This window comes from Schistocerca nitens, chromosome 12 (assembly GCF_023898315.1).
Source record: "Schistocerca nitens isolate TAMUIC-IGC-003100 chromosome 12, iqSchNite1.1, whole genome shotgun sequence".
NCBI classification, from domain to species: domain Eukaryota; kingdom Metazoa; phylum Arthropoda; class Insecta; order Orthoptera; family Acrididae; genus Schistocerca; species Schistocerca nitens.
This window is the reverse complement of record NC_064625.1, coordinates 35124731-35133521: the sequence shown is the minus strand read 5'-3', so window position 1 is coordinate 35133521 and position 8791 is coordinate 35124731.

The window sequence follows — 8791 nt, the reverse complement described above, 5'->3', positions numbered from 1 at the left end:
GCATTCAATGGATATGTCTGAAAGAACAGATACCACACACACAAATTTATGTATCCAATTGACGATCACTCAGTGCAGTTGCACTCTTTGTCCGAACTCTTGCAGGAATCAGGGCAAGGTTGTGAGGAATGAGGGTAATGGACACAGGACACTACATCTGTTGTGGGTGACAAGTTGGGGTTTGAGTTGGCTGTGAAGCCGTCTCACATAGCTAAAGCTGTTATGCTAAATACAGTTTCAAATCCAGATATGGCACAACTGAATTTATTTAAGTGCCCAGTTGTGGCTCAGATCACAATTTAGATTTCTTCATCACAGTAATATTTGTTTCTGTCCATGTAATAAGCTGTCAACAAAGTTACATAAAACAGATTTTGATATGATGGCAGGAGTGGGTAGGTACAGACTGTACCTTCAACTGATGGTAATGAATTTAGCTAACTGCTACTGGCTTGTCCTGACAATCAGCAAGTACAGTGATACACACCCACAGTGACAATTTCCGCATAACTCAACACTGCACTACACTCATTCAGCTGCTATGTTTTCTGCCACAGCCAACTGGACAGTCTCTTGAGCGCTGTTGGCCTGTGTAGCAGCTACTGCTGGCAGCTGAGGTAGTGGGACCCTGTATCTGCAGGTGCTATTCATCTCAGGTTGCCTCGCAGTCTCACTCACCTCTCTTATCGCTTTCACACTGGTAAGAGCCTGCATACATAGTGAACTGTGCAGTCTCATCACACTTATCACAATGTTATTCCAACATTGATTGGCATGTTGCTCGAGCCGTATGTCTCTGCATCCCATACAGCTGACAATATAAGAAGCTGAAAGTAACATTTGCTCAATGGTAAATTAACTATACTGCTGAAAGGCACTAACAACAATGGCCAGAATAACATAATGTGGTCTACCTGCAAAAGTATAAATGGTCGGGTGATGCATACCTTATTACCTCAGTTTCTGTTCGGATTCCGTATGTACATGACTATACACATTATGGATGATTCCACCAACCCTTAGATCCCATTATGCAATTTTGAACTTGTATCTCAGAAAATTCACCTCTAATGTAACTGGTTCAAAATCATTAGGACCAATACTTTTTTGTATGTCCATACTTTTAACAGATTTCCACATGCTGCAGCTGTTTCTTTTGTATTTAATCCATTTGCACAACCAGATTTTGTGTTCCACTGCACAATCTTCAGATCTCTTGACCAACAAACTGGGAGGAATCCAGTCTTGTGTACAGTCATAACAGTAGACAACATTAAAAAAACAGTGTCCGTAGGTCTGTGGTTTACACAACACTATCCCTTTGTTCATCAACAGACAACTTGAGGGTATAGTCAGTCTATTCTTGAGGACCAAAACCCTCAGTCTACTACCCATAACCTATCCTCCCATACAAGGAACACCAACCATTTCTTCCACCCATTCTCCACAATTCCTGTTCCTTTACCACCTGGCACTCTGCTTGTCACTGTTGATGCAATGTCCCTCTATATTAACATCTCCAATGCTAATGGCACTGTCACCTTTGAATACTACCTTTCCCAACATCCAACTAACTCCAGATCTAAGACCTCCTTCCTGGTCACCATGACTGACTATATCCTCACCCGTAAATACTTTTCCTTTGAAAGCATCGCATGCAAACAAATGTACAGTACAGCAATGGCAACAGCACGGCACCATCCTATGCCAACCCACTTACTGGCCATCTAGCGGAATCCTTCCTAACCACTCAGAATCCCAAACCATTCACCTGGTTCAGTTTCACTGATGATAGCTTTATGATCTGGATGAGAATGAGGACACCCTATCCACATTCCTCCAGAACATCAACACTGTCTCCCCAATTCACTTCACCTGCTCCTCTGCAACCGAAGAAGCCACATTTCTCGATGTTGTCCTCCACCTCACAGATCACATCATCAGTACCTCCATCAGTATCAAACCTGCCACCCACTAACAATACTTTGACTCTGACAGCTGCCACCCATTCCATACAAAGAACATCCATCCTCACAGCATAGCCACCCATGGTCAGAGCATCTGTATTGACAAGCAGTCTCTCTCCAAATATACTGAGGGTCTCACTGAGGCATTCACAGACTGAAATATCCTCCCAACCTTGTCAAGAAACAGGTTCCCATGTCTTGCCTCTCTAGTCACCTACCACCTACCATAGTCCCACTGTCTGGCCACAAAGTTGCACTTCTCTCATGACTCAGTACCTCTACAGATTTGAGCAACCGAATCACATTCACTGCCTGGTTTTCAACTACCTGTCCTATATTGAATAGAGGAATATCTTCCCCATCCCTTCCCAGTGGTATTCTGCTGCCCACCGAACCTACACAATATCCTTGTCTGCTCCTACTCCACCCTTACTCCTAAACCCCTTGCCTCATGGCTCATATCTTTGCAGTAGACCTAGGTGCAAGATCTGTCCCATACATCCTCCAGTCCTGTCCTCTCACAGGCATCTGCTACCCCCATCAAAGGTGGGACTAACTGTTGAAGCAACAAGGTGATATGGCATCTAAGGTGCAACCACTGTGCTGCTTTCTACATTGACATGACAACTAACAAGCTGTCTGTCCACATGAATGGGTACTGCCAAACTGTAGCCAAGATACGGCCAAACAACCCTTTTTTGTTATGGTTTTTGGGCGCAAAACTGTTATGGTCTTTAGCGCCTGGTCTGTGACTTAGGGAAAGGTAAAAAAACCAAACTGGAAACCAGCAGCAAAGGGGGCGAAACTCAAAAAAAAGGGGGGAAACTAAAATCAAAAGGAAAGCTTAAACCACTATAAAAGGGGGGTTGTTTGTCCCCAAAAAGAGCTTCAAATGACTGACATCATCTCACTGAGACTAATAAACTTGGGAACGCGATCAGCTAAAATGGAAGATATATCAGGAGACAGCTGTAGACGGGTGCGTAATGGAGTAAAATAGGGGCACTCAAATAAAAGGTGTCTCACCGTCCACAGTTGAGAGCAGTGGGGACAAAGCGGGGGAGGATCACCACTTAAAAGATATCGATGGGTAAAAAGACAGTGCCCTATCCGGAGTCTAGTTAAAATTACCTCCTCCCGACAAGTTCAGGAGGAAGAGGTCCAAGCACAGGGAAGAGCTTGCACGTCCTGCAATTTATTATTGTGAAGTGTCTACCAATGTGCGTGCCATAAAAGAGCAACACGACGACATAAAACACTCCGTAGATTGGCGAAAGGAACCATACGGACAGCAGGCTGAAGAAGAGAGAGTGCAGCTTTGGCCGCTATATTGGCCACCTCATTTCCACAGATACCAACATGTCCTAGGATCCACAGAGACGCCCCCCAAGTGGAGCAAGTGGAGGCAGTCCTGAATCCGGTGGACCAGTGGGTGGACAGCGTAGAGAGCTTGGAGACTGAGGAGATAGCTGACTGAATCTGAGCATATAATATACTGTATCTGCTGATGGTGACGGATGTATTGGACAGCCTGGAAAACAGCGTAAAGCTCCGCAGTAAAAACCGAACATTGGTGGGGAAGCTGAAATTGATTAGGGGTGTCGCCAACAATATAGGCACTCCCAACACCAAATGATGTTTTTGAGCCATCAGTGTAAATAAATGTGGCATCCTTCATCTGTGTGCATAGAGCAGAAAGTGCCCGACGATAAACAAGAGAAGGGGTACCATCCTTGGGAAATTGACAAAGGTCATGGAGCAGGCACGTTCAGGGCCGGAGCCAAGGCGGTGCTGTACCCCAATTTGTCAAGAAAGTTTTAGGAAAGTGGAAGGAAAGAACGTAGCAGTTGACGAAAGCAGACTCCCAGTGGTAATAGAGAGGAAGGGCGTCCTGCATACCCTAAATCCAAGGAGGCGTCGAAAAAAATGTTATGGGCTGGGTTAGCAGGCATTGAACACAGATGGCTAGCATAACAACTTAGAAGGACAGCTCGCCAATTGGACCGCAGAGGTTCAGCAGTCTAAGCATAAAGGCTTTCCACAGGGCTGGTGTAAAAAGCTCCAGATGCTAAATGTAATCCACGGTGGTGGACAGAGTCGAGACGCTGAAGAATAGACGGCCGAGCAGTGGAGTAAACTATGCTTCCATAGTCCAATTTTGAGCGCACTAAGGTGCGATAGAGGAGGAGAAGGACCACTCAGTCCACTCCCCAGGAGGTACCATTCAGGACACGGAGGGTGTTGAGGGATCACAGACAGCGAGCTGAAAGATAGGAAATGTGGGAGGACCAGCACAGTTTTCTGTCAAACATAAGATCCAAGAATTTAGCGACAGCCGTGAATGGAAGGTTGACAGGGCCTAGATGTAGGGAAGGCAGAAGAAACTCCGTATGACACCAAAAATTGACACAAACGGTCTTACTGGGAGAAAAGCGGAAGACAGTTTCGATGCTCCAAGGATGGAGGTGATCGAGACATCCTTGAAGACGTTGTTCAAGAAGGCTGGTCCGTTGAGAGCTGTAGTAGATCGCAAAATCGTCCACAAATAGGGAGCCCAAGACACCGGGAAGGAGACAATCCGTAATTGGATTTATGGCATTGGCAAACAGTACAACACTTAGCACTGAGCCCTAGGGTATCCCGTTTTCTTGAGAGAAAATAGCGTTCACCCACACTTTAAATGTGCGCTCTGCCATAAATTCCATGAAGAAAAAGGGGCAGCCAACCACGAAAGCCCCGAGAGAACAGTGTGCGGAGGATGCCTGTCCTCAAACAGGTATCGTATGCTCTCTCCATATCAAAAAATATTGCTACTGTTTGGCATATCCTGAGAAAATTGTTCATGATATAAGTGGAGAGAGCAACAAGATGGTCAACGGCAGAACAATTCTTTCAGAAACCGCATTGGGCAGGTGTTAAAAAGACTTCAGGACTCCAGCCACCAGGCTAAACGACAATTCACCATACGCTCCAAAACCTTATAGTCACTACTTGTGAGAGAAATGGGGCGATAGCTAGAGGGGAGATGTTTGTCCTTTCCAGGTTTCGAAACAGGAACGATGATAGCTTCTCGCCATCTTCGGGGAAAAGTACTGTCGGTCCAAATTCGATTCTAAAGGCGAAGGAGGTAGCGCAGACTACTGTATGATAAATGCAGCAACATTTGGATGTGGATACCATCCGGTCCAGGGGCGGAAGAGCGAGAAGAAGAGAGTGCGTGTTGGAGTTCCCGCATAGAGAAAACAGTATTATAGCTTTCGTGATTTTGAGAGGAGAAAGCAAGAGGTCGCGCTTCCGCTGCATGTTTCTTTGGGAGAAAAGCTGGTGGGTAACTTTAAGAGCTCGAAATCTCAGCAAAGTGTTGACCCAATGAGTTAGAAATTACAACGGGGTCCACTAAGGTATCATGCGCGACAGTGAGCCCAGAGAACGGGGAGAAACGAGGCGCACCAGATAACCGTGGAATCAGACTCCAAACTTACGAGGAGGGAGTGAAGGTGTTAAATGAGTCCCAGCTTGCCTTCTTGCTATCGCAGATAATGCGACGGCATCGCACATGGAACTGCTTATAGCGGATACAGTTGGCCAAGGTAGGATGGTGGAGGAAAACACGAAGAGCACGTTGCCGCTCATGTATTGCGTCATGGCATGCCTCGTTCCACCAAGAAACTGGGGGGCCCGGGGCATATCGGATGTGCGAAGTATTGAATGTTCCACAGCTGTAAGAATAACGTCTGTAATATGAGTGACCTCATCGTCGACACTAGGAAAGTGACGGTCATCGAATGCTGCTAGAGATGAAAAAGGTGTCCAATCGGCTTGGGCAAACTTCCAGCATCTCGGGCGCCTATATGGCAATTGTGGCTGCAATCTAAGGACACGTGGAAAGTGGTCATTCGAATGTGTATCAGCAGGAGCGAACCATTCAAAGTGCCGAGCTAGTGGAACAGTACCGACCGAAAGGTCCAAATGAGAGAAATTTGTCGTGGAGGCAGAAAAAAATGTAGGGTCCCCAGTGTTGAGGCAAACAAGATCCGCTTGGTGGAAGATGTCTACCATTAGTGAGCCGCGCAGACAAGGACGTGGAGATCCCCAAAGCGGGTGGTGGGCATTGAAGTCCCCAACCAGCAAATAGGGGGCGGAAGCTGACCAAGAAGATGAAGGAGATCAGCTCTTGCCATTGGTGTGGACGATGGAACGTATACAGTACAGAGAGAAAAGGTGTATCCAGAAAGGGAAAGACGGACAGCAACAGATTGGAAGGAACTGTTTAAGGAGATTGGGTGATAGCGGACAGTATCATGGAGAAGAATCATGAGTCCTCCATGTGCTGGAGTGCAATCAACAGAGAGGAGCTCAAATCAGACTGACTGAAAATGAGGGAAAACAAAGCGATCGTGGGGATGCAGCTTTGTTTCCTGAAGACAGGAGATGACTGGCAAGTAGGATCTTAAGAGGACCGACAATTCATCCCGATTGGCTCGAATGCCGCGGATATTCATTCCAATGGATAATGGACATAGGGTGGACAGAAAAGGGAAGAATGTGGCCAAGGTTGCCCTCAACTCAACGACTGCTCAGAGCCGGCGGCTGACAGCTTGGAACGGCATTCAGCCGAAGGCAGAAGACCCTGATCCACAGGTTGTTTGGGAGCAGCTCCTGCCACCAGCGATCGGCTGGTTGATCAGCCGCCAGCAGTGCGCCTTGGTGACACAGAAGACGGCTGAGGGCGGTTACTGCCAGGTGGTGGTGTAGATGAGATGCGCCGTGGCAGAGAAGGAGAGGAACTGGGTTTCTTATTAGCCTTCTTGGAAACAGGGCATTGAGATGAGGGACAAATCAATGGTTGTGAAGTCGGGGTACGTAAAAAAACTTCACAAGTAAGCTCTTTTTTGGAAGTCTGGGTGTCTGATTTTAGGGCTCGTGATTTAGCAGAACCCAATGAAGGGTGAGCCATAGTGAGCAGGTGGTAGTGGGGAGGTTGAACGGGCAATCTTTGTGCTGGCCGATCTGATGACCATGGCACTAAAGGTGAGATCACAAGTTTGCACGGCTGCCTCCTTTGTAGGCCAAGGAGAGGCAAGGACAGTGCTGTATTTACCTGCGTGAGGCACAGTGGGCTTTCGACTGGAAAATAACTTTCGAGCAGCAAAGGTCGATACCTTCTCCTTAACTCTGATTTCCTGAATGAGCCGTTCGTCTTTGAAAATGGGGCAATCTCTAGAGGAAGCAGCGTGGTCACCCATACAGTTGATGCAACGAGGGGATGGAGGTGGACAAGCACCCTCATGGGCACCCTTGCCACACGTAACGCATTTGGCCGGATTGGAACATGACTGGCTGGTATGATTGAACCGCTGACACCGATAGCAACGCGTAAGGTTTGGGATGTAAGGGCGAACGGAAATTATATCATAGCCCGCTTTTGTTTTCAATGGAAGTTGAACTCTGTCAAATGTCAAGAAGACAGTACGGGTTGGAACCAAGTCCTTGTCAACCCTTTTCATGACTATGAACAGCCATTACGCCCTGGTTAGACAGGTAGTTTTGAATTTCCTCGTCGGACAATCCGTCGAGGGAGTGTGTACAAACCACCCCACGTGAAGAATTTAAAGTGCGGTGTGCTTCCACCCGGACAGGGAAGGTGTGCAGCAGTGAAGTACGCAGCAATTTTTGTGCCTGGAGGGCACTGACTGTTTCTAACAACAAGGTGCCATTTCGTAATTGGGAACAAGACTTTACAGGACCTGCAATTGCATCGACACCTTTCTGAATAATGAAAGGGTTGACTGTATAGAAGCCTTGGCCTTCATCTGACCGAGAAACAACAAGGAACTGTGGCACTGATGGAAGAATTGTCCGTGGCTGAGACTCATTTAACTTTCGCTTGTGAGCAGATGTAATAGATGACGAGGGAACCTTTGTAGAAGTATCCCCCATGATTACCGGCATCTCCAATGGCGCGGTCCTTCCTTGTGGGGGCCCTCTCTGAGGGCACTCCCGCCTTAGGTGATTGTTCACACCTCAGGTCACACCTCCCGAGAAACAGACGGAGGGACCAATTGGCACTTTCGGAAGGTACCAGCTTGAGTAATCATCCCGCCCTGGGCCTGGCTGTTACCAGGGGGTACGTACGTGTCCTACCTGTCTACCCGGGGCGGGGAATTATGCGTTACTCTGTCACCGGCTATGTGTGGGAAAGCGTGGGTCGGCCTTCAGACACACACAGGGAGGCAAAAAGAGAAAAGGAGGAACAAAGAAAAGGAAATGAAAGAAGAGAGGTCTCAAACGCCACAGCGAAGAAGAGGGTAAAGAGAAGGGGTAAGGAAAAGAGAAGAACAAAGGAAGGACAGAGACTTTCCAACAGAGAAAGCAAAGGAGAGAGACTGTTTGACAGTTTCAAGCATCCATCTCCAGACGTAGGCACTAGACATACTCCCAGAGGGGGAGAAAAGGAAAAGAAGAGGCGTAGGTGGGTGGGGGGGAGGGATGGGGGGGGGGAGAAGATGGGGGATGAGGAAGGATGTGGAAAAGGTATGCAGCCCGGAAAGGAAAGAGGGCAACACTAACTTGGAGTCCCGTGCTCGCTACGCACATATCCACAAAAGAGTTGTGGACCCCCTGGGGGACCAAACAACCCTGTTGCTGAATATGTTGCCCAACACAATTTGCTTTACTTAGAGCTCTTGACAGCCCGTGCCATCAGTACTCTTCATACCAACACCAGCTTTTCTTTACTGCAGAGGTGGAAACTCTCCCTACATTCCTTTGTTCCTGGAACCACCTAGCCTAAGCCTTCATTAGTCCTTTCCCCTCCACCTCCC